The sequence below is a fragment of the Arvicanthis niloticus genome, chromosome 21 (genome assembly GCF_011762505.2).
Source record: "Arvicanthis niloticus isolate mArvNil1 chromosome 21, mArvNil1.pat.X, whole genome shotgun sequence".
NCBI lineage: Eukaryota > Metazoa > Chordata > Mammalia > Rodentia > Muridae > Arvicanthis > Arvicanthis niloticus.
In genome coordinates this window covers 45724600-45742391 of record NC_047678.1, presented here as the reverse complement: position 1 = coordinate 45742391, position 17792 = coordinate 45724600, and the positions used below count along the sequence as shown (strand labels likewise).

Here is a 17792-nt window from a genome sequence, read left to right as displayed (position 1 = left end):
GAAGTCATTGTCTTAACTCTAAGTGAGTTATTTTGTCCTTTTTCTCTCATGTTGTGACAGAAGTCAGGTCCCTTAGTACAGCAGTATTTGATTTCTAAATTCTCTTCTTCACAGTTTCAGGACTGTTTCCTAAGACTGGGTACAAGTAGCTTTCAAAGTATGATGCCTCATTAGTTAGCTAACCACAATCTTCTCTGTTCTTGAAAGACTAGCAGATCAACTACATCCTTTGAGATATCTGCAGGGTTTACCTTTAAGGATGGGGAGAAACATTTCAAAGGCAATACCACCCAGGAATTGATGTCTACTTTTCTACCCAAGACAAGGTAAAAGCTTGATATAGCCTTTGTCAGCTGCTTGTTATGTTTCCAATTTAAACAAGAAAGCAAAGGCGAAGCAGCAAGGATCTGTGCACGTCCTGAACAAAGGGCTTACGTGGGAACCTTCTTGCTTTTGTTCATGAGCCTCAATATTGGGTATTTGTCTTTTTGAACAGTGTCAGTCTGAGAGCAAGACACGGCTTTGCATCTAATAGTTTCAGATGACAATCACCCTCTTGATTTTCTTCATTTTAATGGGTTTTGAAATAATCATTGGAGAGTGGATCACAGCTGTAAGTGCCAAGATGTAATTTGGTCAAAGAAGCTGTTCTGTTCTCATCCTGTAATCAGAGCTGACACTCTCAGAAACAGAAAGATCTCATGTTTGCTAATGAGGGCTAATAGAAGATACCAACAGAGTTTAAATAGCCATTCAGTGCATGAGGCCATCTGGAGAACTACTTAAGACCAGCTTCCCAGGAGAGAGGTTAATGGTGAGCCTTGTGGATATGTCTGTACCTCCATTCATGTATTTAAGTGGTTTTGCTATGTGTCCCCTCCTTGAAGTAGTGACAATATCACATCGCTCTTTTCCACTGATGTAGATAAAACTGAAAACTTAGGCAACAGAAGTGACTACAGAATTCCAAATTTGGACAAATTAGGGAGAATGTGCTCTCCTCAGTCTTGCAGTCTCCCTTGCTCTCACTGGGAGAGAGAGCACTTTTGTTTCCAGGAAGACGTTCTATTTTCATAGTGCAGTAACAGACTTGGGGAGACATAATGGTTGACATTTTTTTTTAGCTGCCAAAACTGTGTGTGCATGTGTGTGTGTGTGCATGTGTACACATGCATGTGTGTGTGCGTGCACATGTATGCATGTGCTTGCTTGTGTGTTTGTGTGTGTTGTATACATGTATATGTGTATGGTGTTCATGTCCATACACATGTACCAAGGCTAGAAGAGGATGTTGGGCATCTTGTTCTCCCTGTTTCTGTTACTCTTTTGAGACAGTCTCTCTCACTGAACCTGGAGCTAGAGTGGAATTTAGCAAGCCCCAGCAATCCTCCTGTTCTCCATCCCTCAACCCCATGCCTCCTCAAGCTCTGGGGTTACAGCTATATGTGCAGGCATAACTGGATTTTTTATATTGGTGCTGGGATCTAATCCCAGCTACCCATGCTTTCATAGAAAAAGGTATTATTTGCTGATCCATCTCTCTATCCTTATGTCTTTAGATGTTCCTGATGATAATTCAAAGAAAAAAGATACTAAGAAAAAGAAATAAGGGACAGATTAATAGAAGAAATGAAAACAGATTTTGTTGGGATTGGGTTTGTGCACTGTGTATTCAGATACTGCATTCTGTACCCCAAGATTAGGCTGCAGTCTGGACATGGGCATTGTATTGGGTAATGTGCTGTAAAGTAATTCCTGATTGGTAAATAAAAAAGCTAGAAACTGTGACTGGGCAGGGGAGAGAGGAAGACGGGATTTTGGATCAAGTGAGGGGATCTCAGGTAGGGACCAGGACAAAAGAGAAGAAAAAAGGAAAAGAGAAGAAAAAGTTCACCATGAGGCAGGATGGACCATGAGCATGTGACCAAGAGAAGCTCACCCTGAGGACACAAAGCAATATCCAGTTGTCAAATAACGGGACATTTATATGGTTATTAATAAACTAGTTGGGTTAGAATAGCTCAGAACCTGTCTAGCACAAGCCATTAGCTTGTTAAAAAGGTCTGGTGTCTGTAGTCATTTATTCAGGCAATAAATAGGATAGAGTGGGGACAGAAACCCCCCATAAAATTACTACAACACGGGGAGGGGTGAAAGAGGGATAGGATGGGGGGGATTGTGGCAGGGTAACTTGGAAGGGGGATATCATTTGAAATGTAAATAAAATGATTAATAAAAAAATTACTACAACAAGATTTAACCTTTATACAATGTTTCTTAGCATCCTTTAAAGCAACTTGAAACAATTTAAGATGTAATTAAGAGCTGGAGATGTCAGTCATGGGTTTGATCCCTAATACTGAAAATTAATGTATAAACAGATCAGTGAATAAATAAATTAATTAAAATCTGTAGTATTTAAAGAAAAATTTGAATGCAGTCATTAGTTACTCAGAATTTGTATAGATGTATAACACTCATCAGAATGAATGGTTTTAACAAACACTGATAATTATGACTTGTGGGTCCTGCTACACTGAACTCTATTGCTGAAAGTGGGATGCATAGCTCAGTAACACCAGCTTCCCGTGGGAGCTTACTAGAAATGCAGAATGGTCTGGTCATTCTGGTCTGCTGAGGTGAGTCCTTCACTCTGAAGGGACCCCAGTGGCTTGTACACAGGGTGGAATTTAGAAAACGCTGGTGTTGCCCCTCCTCAATGAAAGCAGTTGATGTAGGGACACAATCTCACCACTGAGAGAGTTCACTCCTTGATTAAAGATGTGTGTTGATCCAAGTCTTTGCTCTGAAACTCTCAGGCTCTCAGCTCTTCCCCATAAATTTTATCTAATGTTGTTTTCTCTTCCCTTCTCCTGTTCACTGTTCTCCTAAACCCTTCAGTTCCTTCGCATCATTTAGCTTATATCTGACCTCTCTTCAGAACAGTCACTAACAACTTGTTTATCACCTTTCCTGATTTCTTCAAATGTACACTGCCTCCATTTGCAACTCTAGGTTCATTTCCCTTTGTTTTCTTTTCTTTATTCAAATTTTTTTCACTTTGGGTTATCATGTTATTCCTACTTTCCAAACCAAATATGCTGTCGAATAATCAGGAAAGATCTAATTATCAATGATGACAAGTAATCATTTATTGTTTTAAAAATTACCTATGAGAGGAAGAAAAATCTGTGTATTTATGAGTGACTTGTAGCCCACCCTTCCTGTCTTCACTGTCCTCATGCTGGAGGCACACAGACAGTCTCCGTGATGTTTACAAGGGTTTGTGTATATGCACTGTAAAGTTCTGTTGTTATATGAACCCTGAGAGGGTTTAGCTCAAAGAAACTCTATCAATGCACCCACCTAAATGTTCTTAATCCATTTTGCATATTTTATCTTCTTTATAAAATGTGTTTTTATTTATTATTATTATTATTATTATTATTATTATTATTATTAATTATTTATTGGGCATTGTACTGACCAATGTGTTGTAAAGACATCCGCAATAATCCCTGATTGGTAAATAAAAAGCTAGAGACTGTGACTGGGCAGGGCAGAGAGGAAGACAGGATTTTGGATCAAGTGAGGGAATCTCAGGTAGGGACCACGAGGAAAGAGAAGGAAAAAGGAGAGGAGAAGAAAGAGGTTATCATGAGGCAGGATGGAGCATGAGGATAGACCATCAGTATGTGACCAAGAGATGTGTATTTGGATGTGAGAGAGGACAAATTTGACAACTTGGTTCTCCTTCTACTATGGGTTGGGAGGATGAAACTCGGGACCTTAGGATGGTACTTCAAGCACTTCTACAACCGTGCCATCTTGTTGGCCTTCACCTTCTTTCTTTTGCAGTTCTGAATTCCCTTTCCTTTATAGTCTCTTTTTTCTCGTGAGTGTGTCTGTGTACTTATTTTTTCCTTACCTACTAAAAGTGAAAGAAGATATTATATACATATATGAAACTTAGAAATGTACATCTTTGAGGTGCTTACTGAAGGTACTATTTATCATTCAGCATGCATAAAAGTAGGCATTGGAGCCTACTGTGTCTGGTCACCGAGCTCCAGACATTGCCAAGAAAATTAATTCTGTGGTGTACACTTTTCAGTTCTGTGTAGACTACATCTGAAGATTAAGGGGAAGCTTTAAGGAGCAACCACATTTTTGTATTGAAGCTATGTGCTTACTATTTTCACAACCATTTTAAAAAACTTTTTTCAAAGATATTGGTGATGTAGGTGTAGTTAGTTTGCTAATTTTATAGAACGCCCCTTTTGTTCAAAGGGTATGATGAGATAATTTGTAAAGAAGTTGAGAATAATGTGGGAAAGAGGGAACAAAGATAAAAGAGGTTCAGTTTCTTTACAGAAAAAGCAATACAGAAAATAATCAATAGTTCCTGAGGTTGAGTGAAGTACAGAAGTTCAGGAGGTTGAAGTCATCCCAATGTGAAAACAAGGGATTTTGGTTCTTATCTGTTCTAGTATGGTTTTGTGTTGCTGTGATAAACACATGACCAAAAGCAGTGTGGGAAAGGAAAGCATTTGTTTATCCAGCATCTCCCAGGCAACAGTTCACCACTGAGAGAATTCAGGGATAAAACTGGAGGCAGGAGCTAAAGCAAAAACCATGGAAGAACACTGCTTGCTGGCTTGTTTTCCCTGGATGGCTCAGCTACCTTTTTTCTGTGGCTCAGACACAGCTACCCAGAGATGGTATTGCCTACAGTGGGACTGGCCCTTCTACACCAAATAGCGATGAAGAAAGTATACCCACATGCCCACAGACCAATGAAAGGAGACATCTCTATGACTGATATCCCTTCTCTCCAGATAGAACTAGTGTTGACAAACACTAACCAGCACACTGCCTATAGTTCTCTTGGGTTAATGACACCTAATCAAGGAGAGTGTACATTGAGTTGTATCACGTTCCTTTGAACTCTGGTCACTGGGTTCTTACTGGTAGGTTTGCAGGGAACAGTTTTGTTACCTGTTCATTACTGTGTGATAATGCCTGTGTTCATTAGCCCTGCTGGTCATTCACACTTCATTTTGGGGAACCAGAACTATTTAGCTTTGTAGAAATTCTCTTTTTTTTTTTCTATGTTGCTACAGATATTTTCTCCCATTCCATGGCTTGCCCTTTATTTTCTTAATAGTAGTCCCCTTTTCCATAGTCCTGTCTGTCACCTTTGCATTTATGTTTAGTGTTTTTGGAATGTGTGTGTGTGTGTGTGTGTGTGTGTGTGTGTATGTGTGAGTGTGTGTAAGTGTGTGTGTGAGTGTGTGTGAGTGTGTGTGTGTGTGAGTGTGTGTGTGTGAGTGTGTGTGTGTGAGAGAGTGTGAGTGTGTGAGTGTGTGTGTGAGAGTGTGTGTGAGAGTGTGTGTGAGTGTGTGTGTGAGTGTGTGTGAGACTGTGTGTGTGTGAGTGTGTGTGAGTGTGTGTGAGAGTGTGTGAGTGTGTGTGTGAGAGTGTGTGTGAGAGTGTGTGTGAGTGTGTGTGTGTGTGTGTGTGTGTGTGTGTGTGAGACTGTAGATTGAGTCCAGGGCTTTGCAGTGTGCTAGCAGAGCACTTGGCCTGTATATCTACTCTAAGTCTATGTACTGCATCTAAGAAAAGCTTCCCTGCATTAGAATCACAAAGATGTTTTCTGCACATCATTTCCAGGGACGTTTCTTTTCCTTTCCCTGTGTGAAAGCTGATTTAGCCATCCCTGACTCACTGAAGACTAAGACTTCTTTCTCTAGTCCCAAGGAGTATTGTTGACTGGTAACTCTGGGTTGGGATCTTGCAGGGGGCTCTGTCTACAAATCTCCTAAGAGATTCACTCTGCTCAAAATTCTGCCTCTTCCTTGTAGTAGCCTGTATCCAACGCCTGCTCAATGAATGGACAAAAGTCTTGGCCCCTTGCCTACATTTTGGTCAATTCTGAAGGTCAGCTCATTTCCTGAGCTTAATAAAGGCCTTTGGAGTGATAACACTGTAGCTGAGTCCTTTATGTGTCTAATCCTTGTCATGACTGCTGAACTTCAGAACATGTCTTAATAAATGTCTTCTACAAAAATTTCTGCTTCATGCAGAATCTGGGATAAGACTTGCCTGCAAGTATTTGTGAAAGGTATGACATAGCTTTGTGTCATCTTTCTCTATGGATGTCTTCATCTACTTATTGAAAGGTTGTTTCTTTCTCTGATGTATTGTAAAATGAGTTTAAATGAAGAGGCCATTTCTGACTAGACTTATAACTAAGAGTTCTGTTTCATTAACACATTTATCTATTCCTGGGCAAATGTTACACTTTTCAAATACTCTGAAATTATGATGTGTTGATTTTCTGACATATTTGTTTTGTCAAATAAAATATGTTCTTTAAAAAAAATATAGGCGATTGTTCTCATTTTGGTAGCAAATCTACTAAAACTGAAGCAATACAGAGAAGATTGTCATGACCCTTGTACAAGGATAACATGCAAATCCTGGAAGCATTTCATATTTATAAACAAACAAACAATAAATGAAATATAGGCAATTATTAGCCTTTTCAATTTTATATATTTTAAAACAAGATTTTCAGGTTCAACAGAATCAATTGTGATATTCCTAGAGCTGAATTAATCTATACATTGTGATTTTGGGGGAAAGAGTTCCTTTCAGTATTTGATCTTCTGATTTATACATATGGTTTATATTTATATGTAGTCAAACTTTCTTTAATTTTTACCAACAAGATTTTTTATAACTGTCTACATTATCAGGCATTGATTAGTCAGTTTATTCCTTGATATTTCATAGGTTTATTTTGTTATAAATGCTAAATATTTTAATAGGTTTTAGAGGAGGTAATGTCCGAGGAGACATGTATTCTCCAGAGGTCATTCTGAACAGACTGTCCCTGAGGATGCAAACTTTGCACATGGCATTTGTTGTTTGAATACAGAGCTCATTTGGTCAGATGGGCAAACTGCACTTTGTCCTACAGTTTTAATGTGTTCGGAAACCTTGCTTTTAATGGAATCACAAATTGGACTTGAAGCTAACTAATAAGATTTTAAGGGGATACAGGTGCTGCTAGGCCTGATGACCTGGGTTGGTTACCAAGACCTACATGGTTGAGGTAGACAGCTGACTCCCAAAGGTTGTCTGACTCCTGACCTCCACATATACCCTCCTCACAAGCAAACAAATAAATATTTTAAAAATAAATTTTAGCTTTTGTTTTCACTTGCACACAGAAACATAGTTGACTTTTTTCCGTGTTTTGATCTGACATTAACAGCTATGATAAACTAGCTTATTACCACTTACTTGTTAGAACTAGTATTTCTTTGCAATTTTTGTGTCCTTAATGTACACAGTCATTTCATTGTAGATGATAGGTTTTGATCTTTGTTTTACCAATCATTACTTCTTTAGCGATGTCGGTATCAACCTTGTCTTATTCTTGACCACAAAAGGAAAAATTTCAATTTTCTGCGGTTTAAGTGCTGTTGAAGTTTAATTTTTATAGATTTTTTTTTGGTGGATAATTTCTCCATCTATATTTACTTCTGCTTTCCCATTTGCTTCGGTATCCTGGAGGATGATTTATATGGACATTAATCATATTCCTTTGCTCCTGGCTTCCAACTGGGTTAATCCATTAGTAGGCTGGTATATTTCCTTTGGAGTACTTGCATGCTGGGATGAATCTCCCTTGCTGTTCCAGAGTGTAGGCAGACTGGTGTGCCACGTCCAGTTGATAAGGGTTAAAGGAGCCTCCTGAAGATGACTTTTCGAAGGATGTAACCGAGACAAACAAACTGGATTAGTTTTCTCTGGGCAGTAGGGACATATAAGAATTGCTAAAGCATTTTAAAAATTGCTTTTAGTATTAATGCTAACTTTTTTATATTTAAAGTTGTAAACACTCCTTCTGAGCATTTTCCCGTAAATAAAGCAAGACACTAGGGATGGATCAATTTGACTTCCTAATTAGCAGTTATTGAACTCTCTCTTTGCTGCTTTGATCAAAAGCAGTATCAGTGTAACAACCAGCTGGACTGCCCTTACCCCAGGACCAGCCAGCAGCCTGGGATGCTCCACAGATGCCTTGAAACGATTATGCAAAAGACTGAAGTTGATTGCCCTGGCTCTTGAAGCCACTGCCCCAGCCAGGGCTGTGTACCAGACATTTTGCAATTGTAAACCTCAGTGAACCTGTTTATCTACCAGAGGTGGAGCAAGTCTCCTGTTGTAAGACCTACTATGATTGGGACCTACTAAGGGACAGGCCATCATTGATCCAAAACACAAGCCTTAGTGGCTCTGCATGGTGTTAAAACACGAAGCTGCTGCGAGTGGCCTAAAGAATTGTGTGATTGGTCCAGATGTGGTTGTGATTGGTCTGAATACCTGTTTTCAGGCTCTAACAGTGGGCTGCTTGGGCTCATTGAGACTCTTCTGTGTTGCAACGTCAAGTCCAATAAAGACTTCTCTTTCCTTGACTACCTTCAGTCGTATGGGCTGAACTGGTAACAAAACAAGCAAGCAAGCCTAGAGCGCTTTAGCGGCATCTTGCTAGATGAAAAGTGACAAACTCCACATCAGTTTGATAGTTGACGCCCCTGGATGTGCGTCACAAGTGGGCCACATACTGCCTGGCTTCACACCCTCAACCCTGGGCTCCCTAAAAGCTCACTTTACACTTCTAAGTCCTGGGATCACAGTTTTGAGTACAAAATGTCCACAACAGACAGATTGATGGGTGAAGAAGTTCTGTCAGCTTGAGCGATGGTCTGAGGTGCTTGAACTTGGCTTTTCACAACCAGCACTAGGATCTCAAACAATTAAGATTTGTGCAGTAATCCATTTTCCCAGTCTGGACTTCTATATGCATTATCAGCGGGTATAGTTTGATAGCTGACGATATGACAGATCAGGACTGTTGGTGACCCTTTCCACTCACAGGAATTCAGCCTGTGGCATATGTTTGCACCTTAGTGGTCCTGGCCACACCTAGCACCCAGCAGTTACTAACCAGCCTGCTACCTGGCTCACACTCCAGCTTCAGAGTGCAGGTCTGGCGGAGGCAGGCACCCCAAGTCAGTTCTGCCGGTAGCTAATGAAGAGGTCAGGCAACCATCTGCAGGGCAACTGAAGAAGCAGCTAAATGGTTGCAGAGCATTAAGGAGAGAACATTGGAGGGAGGAACGAGAAGTTTCCTGTTACAAGAACAGTTAACTCTTCAGGGGCAAGGATTCCAGGGAGATACAGTCTGAGGGCTGTTACAGTAGCTGCTGCAGGGGCCAAGGGTCCCAAACCCTCTGCCTTCATGGAGACTGTCACATTAGGGAGTGTCATTTGCTGTTGTTTCAGCCTGTTCTTGCTTCTGTTTCCAAACTTGGAATGAAATGAGAGCTACTAGAGTCAATATTTGAAGCCCTTCTCGCCTCCTCATGATTTCTGTACATGTAGGGTGAATGAGCCCCCAATCAGCTGATGGGTGATGTATGTAACTCCCTCACACTTATATCCAAGCTTCTAAAAGTCAACATGTTGCATTTTGTCCCCTTTGCCTTGTACTTACGTTCCGAATGGCACAAAGCGAGGGAGAGGCCATAGAAGACTGTCTTGAAATATTTCTTAATTATACACACAAGAACTTATACTTTTCTGATGACTGATAGAGAGATGTGAGTACCCCATAGAGCTTCTACTTAATAATAAGCTATGTACATAATTTTTACATATTATTTTTAAAAATATCTTCCTTGTTTCTCTCAGCTCCCTAGGCTGACACTTTATCTTGTTTATTTATTTTTTGCACAAATACATGTATAATTTTCTTTCCACTTAACGCTGTCAAGTGCAAAATAAGATGATAATATGATAATGGAAATAATATTTTCTTTATAATTTCATTATGCAGAAGAATTAAATATTCTAATCTTTGCATCTTGCCTTCCATTTTATGTTTATGGGCAGAGTGGTATAACAGCATAATTATGAATTCTTTCACCAGTCATTACTGTGAATTTGCCATCAAGTTCAGTAGAGACACCATTACTTCCTTAACATTTTTCTTTTTTTATTAAAAAGGTTTTGTTTTTGCTGATTCTTTGTGGGCTTCACGTCATGCAGCTCAGTCTCACTCATCTTCCCCTTCTCTCGTGCCTGCCCTCCACCCTTGCAACCTTCCTAGAACAGAGACAAAAATCTTACTGTGGAAGTTGTAGTATATGTGAGTGCCCCAGAGTGCACCCTTCTGCCCACACTTCGTTCTCTTTTGCTTGCAGATGTTCATTGCAATGACTTGTTGGTCTAGTACAGGCCTCTGGCTTCTGCTACTCTATCAATACTGGAACCTCACTGGGATTCCTCTCAGATATCCTGTCGCTGCCCTGTGCCATGGAGATCCTGTAGTTTTTGGATCTGTAGGACCTCCCCCTTCATGCACTCCAGCAGTTCCTTGATAGGCTAGACATTGGGGTGGGTCAGTTTGAAAACCTGGATGTAAGCCTGAGAGGTATCTGAACCCATAGCTTGCTGGCTCTCCTGCTCTCCTGCCCTTAGAGATGGCTCACTAGCAACCCTATAACCAGGTCTACCTCTAGTGAGAATTTGGGGGTCTTTAAAAACCATAAAAAATGTTATGGGAATATGTGTTTGTTTTAATCCCAGGTGTGGGGTATAGGGCTGCTTCAGCTTGTTTATACCAGCTGGCTATGATTTGCCGCATGCTCTGGCAGGAGGATGATTCTGCCAGCTGTAGATAGTTTCTTCAAGTGCATGACATTTAGAATTGTGGGGACTTTTGAGAGGCTATATAAATGCAAGAGCCCGCGAGAGCTGTGAGCTGCTGCTCTTGGTGCTGGTGGTTGCTGGTTGAAGATACCCCGCCAAGGAAGATCAAAATTGCCCCAAGGAACTCGATGCCCCTAATCTGCAGGAAGTAGTCTGAGGAGATCAATACCCTCTTTCCACTCTAGCCTTCTTTTTCTTCTACCTGGTGTTGAGGGGTGGGGGTTGGGAGAGATAAGGGTAGAGAAGGGTGGTAGAAATAAGAACACATAAAGTAGCCAAAGGTCTGGCTACATCTACCCTGCTGTCCAGGCAAGGTGCGGGGCCACTCTCCTGAGTGTTGTAGCTGGTGAGGAAAATGGCCAGTTCTACATTCATGACCCTGGGGCCAGTTCTACTGCCTGCCATAGATGGTGAGGGACAAGGGATAGGTGGAGGACATCTCTTACTCCTTTGCACAGCTACCCAGCAGAAAAGAGGCAGGACCAGTTCACCTGCAACCCCCCACATCCAGGGCCAGCTCTTTTGTGCCGCCCAGGTGAGGGCAAGAACTGCTCTCCTGCTCTCATGGCCTCATCGGGGCTAACTCTTCTGCCTACTGTTGGGGCATGAGGTGGTGAGGGCAAAAGAGAGATCTTCTACTCTCATGTCCCCAGGGCTAGGTCTCCTGCTTGTTGCAGGTGCTGATGGGAAAGTGAGAAAGAGGGTACCTCTCTCTCATGCATGCAGAGTGCCAAGGCCAGATTTCCCATGCTTTTATCCTTGAGGGCAGATCACCTGCAGCCCAGACCAGGGACATCTTCCTGGCCTTTGGTAGTAACAGACTCCTGCTAGTGCAGAGCCAAGACCCCTAGTGGCAGCACAGGCCAGGACCCCACCCTGGTCCCAGGTGGCATCACCTGCTACTTATATAAGTATTCCTTACTACCCTGATTTTCTCGTTCTGCCTCTCTTCGTTTTGCCCACATCTTTCTCTTTCTCTTCCATTTCTTCACCACTTACTTGCTTCTGTTAGTGGTGCCTGTGTCTCTGAGTGTCTGGGGTCATCTTAGGAATTGTATCAGGAGTGATTTTCCATATTATGGCACCAGGCAGGGGTCATTTTGGGTATGGTCTTGCTTCTTCAGGCCTACACAGTGCCCAACTGGTGGTCATCTCAGGCTAGTTTCCTGTCCAGGTCCCTTAGCTCTTGTCTCAGATGGTCTTCTTGGACTCTCTTTTCACCCAGCCTGCTTGAGTGGTTCCCATGGGAAGGTCATGTATCTTGGGTCCACTTCATCCCGAGTCTAGAGTCCCAGGATTCTTCTAGTCTCTGGCTTGCTTCAAGTCCTGGGAGCTTGTCCAGGCCTGTGAGATGCCATACTGGTGGTCATCTCAGGCTAGCTCCCTGTCCAAGCCCTCTGGCACTGGACTGGTGGTAGTTTCAGGCTTGCTTTTTTTTCAGAGAGTGTCAGGCTACTACAAATCATTCAGATGTTCGTTGGTCAGAACACTGAGCGTAGACATAGCCTGTCTCCTCCCTGCCACCTACTGACATGTGACATAGCAGCCACACCTGCAATGTTTCTAGGGGCAAGCTTAATGATTTTTTTTATTAATTTTCTAAAATTTTACATGCTTTTTAATATTTTACATTTATAAGTAATTTGCAATAAATGTATATTTTCAAGAAGTTAAACTCTTAAAATATTTGGACAAATTTAATTATAGACTAGACAATTTATGTACATTATTAGTTCAGATTAAAGCTGTCAAGGTGTCAATAATCATTTCCTTAAACCATAGGTGGTAAAGTGGCTCTTGTAATGAACACAGAGCAGACTTTTGTTGCCGGAATGGATGAAGTCAGTCTCTTCCACTGGTCTAAGTTGCTACAGTTTTACTAACAGTTTCCAAGGTTTTCTGCTTTCTCTCTTCATCTAGATTTAAACCTTAATTATGTTACTGTAGAAACAATATGGTGTCTTAGATACTTTCTTAAAGCAGTCATAAAATAACTGAGAAAATACTTAAGGACTGGTTTATTTGGGTTCACAGTTCAATAAAACAGAGTTCATTGTGTTGAGGGAGACATGGCGGTGGGATCAGGCAATAGAGAAAGGGTGTGTGTGTCTGTGCTCAGCGTGTTTTCTCCCTTCCCCCTTTTTATTTAGGACCATAGCCCCTAGGATGGTGCTGCTCACATGCTGTTCACCTTTCCCTTATTAGTAAAACAATTCTAGAAATACCCTTGAAAAATGCATCCAGAGGAGTATACCTCATTAATGTCTTAGACATTTCTTAATCTAAACAAGTTTACAATGGAAATCAACCACCACCTGTAGTTAAGACATAAAACAGTTGGGTAACTGGAAAGAAATCGTGAACAATGGTTAGAAAAGGAAAGACAAAATTTGTTTCAATTATATTTCCTGAAGCCAGTTCTTGTGTTGTTTCGTTTCTGTTTGGTTGCTTCAAACCCTGTTCTCCCACTGGAGAACTCTATCCTTAGGGCTGCTTAAAAAGCCATTGTAGCTTCATAAAAATCATCTCTGATGTATGTAGTCGCTTTCCAAAGCCAGAGAAAACAGTGCAGTGCATTGTTTCATCACCAGAGGAGGTGGCTATGTTGGAATGCAGGCGACTGAGGAGAGGGGCTTCTCATTAGATGGGTCACATCTGTGTTTCCTTCCTTCTTGCAGAAATGGTGCCTGTGCCTTTTCTCTCCCACAACCCTGTGCAGTTCTTTCCTGCAGAGGAGTTTTGACAAAAACAGGTACGGCAGCCATTGTGATGGTGCGATTCTGGAGACTTGTCTCCTTTGCACTTTTTATATTTATGATTATAGGAGTGACATCGGGGTATTTTGATCTCTCATCACCACACCTCCTCCCTGTCACATTACCTTAGGTGTGCTTGTGTGTAGTTGTGAGAGAAATCTATGCATGGTGCAGTCTGTTTGGATTTATAAACTGAATATTGGAAATGACACTGATTGTCTTCATAAGTTGCTTCTACTGGGAGGAATTACAGCATCTGGCTCTAGGTATCATCCTTGGGCCAGGCATGATTTGGTTTTCTGTTTAATCAGGACTTTCAATAATCACTATTATCAGAATGACTATGAGGCAGACATCTCTCTCAACCTGAAATGGGAAATGAAACTAAGCAACTTAGTCTATACCAGGAGATGGTGTTGCACACTGAATATAAAGAAATGGTTTACTTAGGTGCTTCCATCACTAGGACAATAAGCTGCCTGCAAGTTGCATTTTTGTTAGCTAGAGGGTGTGCATATGTTAGCCATGGGGACTCTGGGGTCAGTACATCTCTGTGATATAGCTAGATGAGAATTTTACCTTTGGATACTTGTCCTCTGTGAAGGTGTCTCTGTTTGTATTTTCCTTGCTTGGTTCTTTGCTTTTTCTTAACTTTTATCAATTAGCCATTCCAAAATAAGCAACCAGACATGAGGAGACAGATGGAGGGTAACTCCTTTCTACCCTTAGGCTGTAGAGACAAGGCTGCCAGATTCACACAGGGAGGTAAAGACCTAAATACAGAGTGAAAATAGAAAATTAAAACTAGAAAATTCCAATGAAAAAAGTCATTTTGGAGGAAGGGTGTGATTAAGTTTCATAAAATATTATATCTACTTTCAGAGGCATTTAGACATAAAACAGCTGGGTAACTGGAAAGAAATTGTGAACAATGGTTAGAAAAAGAAAAACAAAATTTGTTTCAATTATATTTTCTGAAGCCAATTCTTGTGTTTTTTGTTTCTGTTTGGTTGCTTCAAACCCTGTTCTCCCACTGGAGAACTCTATCCTTAGGGACAGAGGTCTTCTGTCTGAGGAGAGAAGCTGGAGTCGGGCTGGGGTGGATTAGCCTTGTTTGAAACCTTCTCAATGGGTTAACTTTTACAACAGTGTCAAGATGTCATTTGAAAGACATTTGAAGTCCAGTAAAACTAGAACTGTGAATCTTTCATAGTTAGCAATTATGCTGATGTGTGGACTCACTCATGTCCTTGCTCTCTTTCAGTTATGCAAAGTCTAGATGATCCCTAGGTACTCTTAGGAACCCTGTTTCAATGCACAACTCCAACCTTCCTTTATTTCCTGTTCCCATTGTTCTTCCTTTCTCTAGTAATTTCTATTTTAATCTCTTGTACTTTGAGATGGATCTATTTGTTGGGTTGCTAATGACAAGTTTTCTTCTTTTTAAATGGTTTATTATTATTTTTGAAAATAATGCTTCATGACATAAATGGGATACAAATACAAAACACAAAAATATGAAACACAGTATTTTCATTATCCACTCATCAAAGGACACCAAAGTTGATTCACTATTTTGGTACTCTAAAATATTCGTGTTTAGACGAATCCATGAGTGTAAATACCTCTTTGAAATGCTGGTTTTATTTGTTTGTTTATAGAGTTTATGTTAGGGTCATATGTTAGGTCTATTTTAAAATTGTAATTTGTGCTTTTTTTCACATTTTTTATTGGATATTATGTTTACATTTCAGATTTTATCCCCTCACCTCATTCCCCCCACCACCCAGGAACCCTCTATTCCACCCCCCCTCCTGTCTCCACAAGGGTGTGCCCCCATCTACCTCCCACTCCTCCTCCCCAACCTTGAATTCCTCCCCACTCGGTGTTCAGCCTTCATGGGACCAAGGATCTTCTTTCCCACCCGTGCCTGACAAGGCCATCCTCCCCTAAGTATACAGCAGAAGTCATGGGTGCCTCTCTTTGTGCTCCCAGGCTGGGGATTTAAACCCTGGGGAGCTCTGGTTGGCTGGCACTGTTGCTCTCCTCTTGGGGCCACCAACCTTTTCAGCTCCTTCAGTCCTCTAACTTCTTCATTGGGAACACTTGATAAGATCAATGAGTTGCTACGAGCATCCACCTCTGGATATGTCAGACTCCAGCAGACCTTCGAGGAGACAGCTGCATCAGGCTCCTGTCAGCATGCACTTCCTGACATCCATATTGACGTCTATCTTTGGTGACTGCACATGGGATGGATATCAAGGAAGAGTGGTCTCCCGATGGCCCCTCTTTGACTTTCTGTCCCACACTTTGTCACCTTATTTGCTCTCTTGAGCATTCTGTCCCTCTTTCCAAGAAGGACCGAGGCATGCACACTTGGTCTTCCTTCTTTATGAGCTTCATGTGGTCAGTTAGTTGAATCTTGGCTATTTCAAGCTTTTGGGCTAACATCTGCTTATCAGTGAGTAAATACCACGTGTGTTCTTTTGTGATTGGGTTACCTCACTCGGGATGATATTTTCTAGTTCCATCCATTTACCTAAGAATTTCTCAAATTCATTATTTTTAATAGCTGAGTAATATTCCATTCTGACTGGTGTGAGGTGGTATCTCAGGGTTGTTTTGATTTGCATGTCCCTGATGACTAAGGATGTTGAACATTTCTTTAGGTGCTTCTCGGCCATTTGAATTTCCTCAGTTGAGAATTCTTTGTTTAGCTCTGTACCCCATTTTTAATAGGGTTATTTGGTTGTCTGGAGTCTAATTTCTTGAGTTCTTTGTATATCTTGGATATTAGCCTTCTATCGGATCTAGGATTGGTAATGATCTTTTACCAATCTGTTGGTTGCCATTTTGTCTTATTGACATTGTCTTTTGCCTTGCAGAAGCTTTGCAATTTTATGAGGTCCCATTTGTCAATTCTTGATCTTAGAGCATAAGCCATTGGTGTTCTGTTCAGGAACTTTCCCCCTATGCTTAAGTATTTGAGGGTCTTCCCCACCTTCTCTTCTATTAGTTTCAGTATATCTGGTTTTATGTGAAGGTCCTTTATCCACTTGGTCTTGAGCTTTGTACAAGGGGATAAGAATGGATTAATTTGCATTCTTCTACATGCTGACCTCCAGTTGAGCCAGCACCATTTGTTGAAAATCCTGTCTTTTTTCCACTGGATGGTTTTAGCTCCTTTGTCAAAGATCAAGTGAACATAGGTGTGTGGGTTCATTTCTGGATCTTCAATTCTATTCCATTGATCTTCCTGCCTGTCTCTGTACCAATACCATGCAGTTTTTTTTTTATCACTACTGCTCTGTAGTACAGTTTGAGATCAGGGATGGTGATTCCCCCAGAAGTTCTTTAATTGTTGAGAATGGTTCTCCCTATCCTGGGTTTTTGTTATTCCAAATGAATTTGCAAATTGCTCTTTCTATCTCTATGAAGAATTGATTTGGAATTTTGATGGAGATTGCATTCAACCTGTAGATTGCTTTTGGCAAGATGGCCATTTTTACTAAGTTAATCCTGCCAATCCAGGAGCATGGGAGATCTTTCCATCTTCTGAGATCATCTTTGATTTCTTTCTTCAGAGACTTGAAGTTCTTGTCATACAGACCTTTTGCTTGGTTAGATTCACTCCAAGATATTTTATATTATTTGTGGCTATTGTGAAGGGTGTCATTTCCCTAATTTCTTTTTCAGCCTGTTTATCGTTTGAGTAGAGGAAGGCTACTGATTTGTTTGAGTTAATTTTATATCCAGCCACTTTGCTAAAGTTGTTTATCAGGTTTAGGAGTTCTCTGGTGGAAGTTTTAGGGTCACTTAAGTATACTATCATATCATCTGCAAATAGTGAAATTTTGACTTCTTCTTTTCCTATTTGTATCCCTTTGACTTTCCTTTGTTGTCTAATTGCTCTGGCTAGGACTTCCAGTACTATATTGAATAGCTAGGGTGAGAGTGGGCAGCCTTGTCTAGTCCCTGATCTTAGTGGGATTGTTTCAAGGTTCTTTCCATTTAGTTTGATTTTGGCTACTGGCTTGCTGTATATTGCTTTTACTATGTTTAGGTATGTGCCTTGAATTCCTAATCTTTCCAAGACTTTTATCATGAAGAGATGTTGAATTTTGTCAAATGCTTTCTCAGCATCTAGTGAGATGATCATGTGGTTTTTTTCTTTGAGTTTATTTATGTAGTGGATTACATTGTTGGATTTTCGAATATTGAACCATTCCTGAATTCCTGGGA

General features: G+C 40.8%; 2 non-coding genes across 2 annotated transcripts; one reads left to right on the top strand and one right to left on the bottom strand.

The window, feature by feature from the left end:
• The first annotated feature begins 6397 nt into the window (after positions 1 to 6397).
• Positions 6398 to 6506, top strand: LOC117693900 (U6 spliceosomal RNA). Its single transcript, XR_004604492.1, has one exon. It is a non-coding gene; the product is annotated as a U6 spliceosomal RNA (small nuclear RNA).
• A 5728-nt stretch (positions 6507 to 12234) lies between these two features.
• On the bottom strand, positions 12235 to 12365 carry LOC117693933 (small nucleolar RNA SNORA17). The gene has a single exon (XR_004604516.1). It is a non-coding gene; the product is annotated as a small nucleolar RNA SNORA17 (small nucleolar RNA).
• Between the last annotated feature and the right edge of the window lie 5427 nt (positions 12366 to 17792).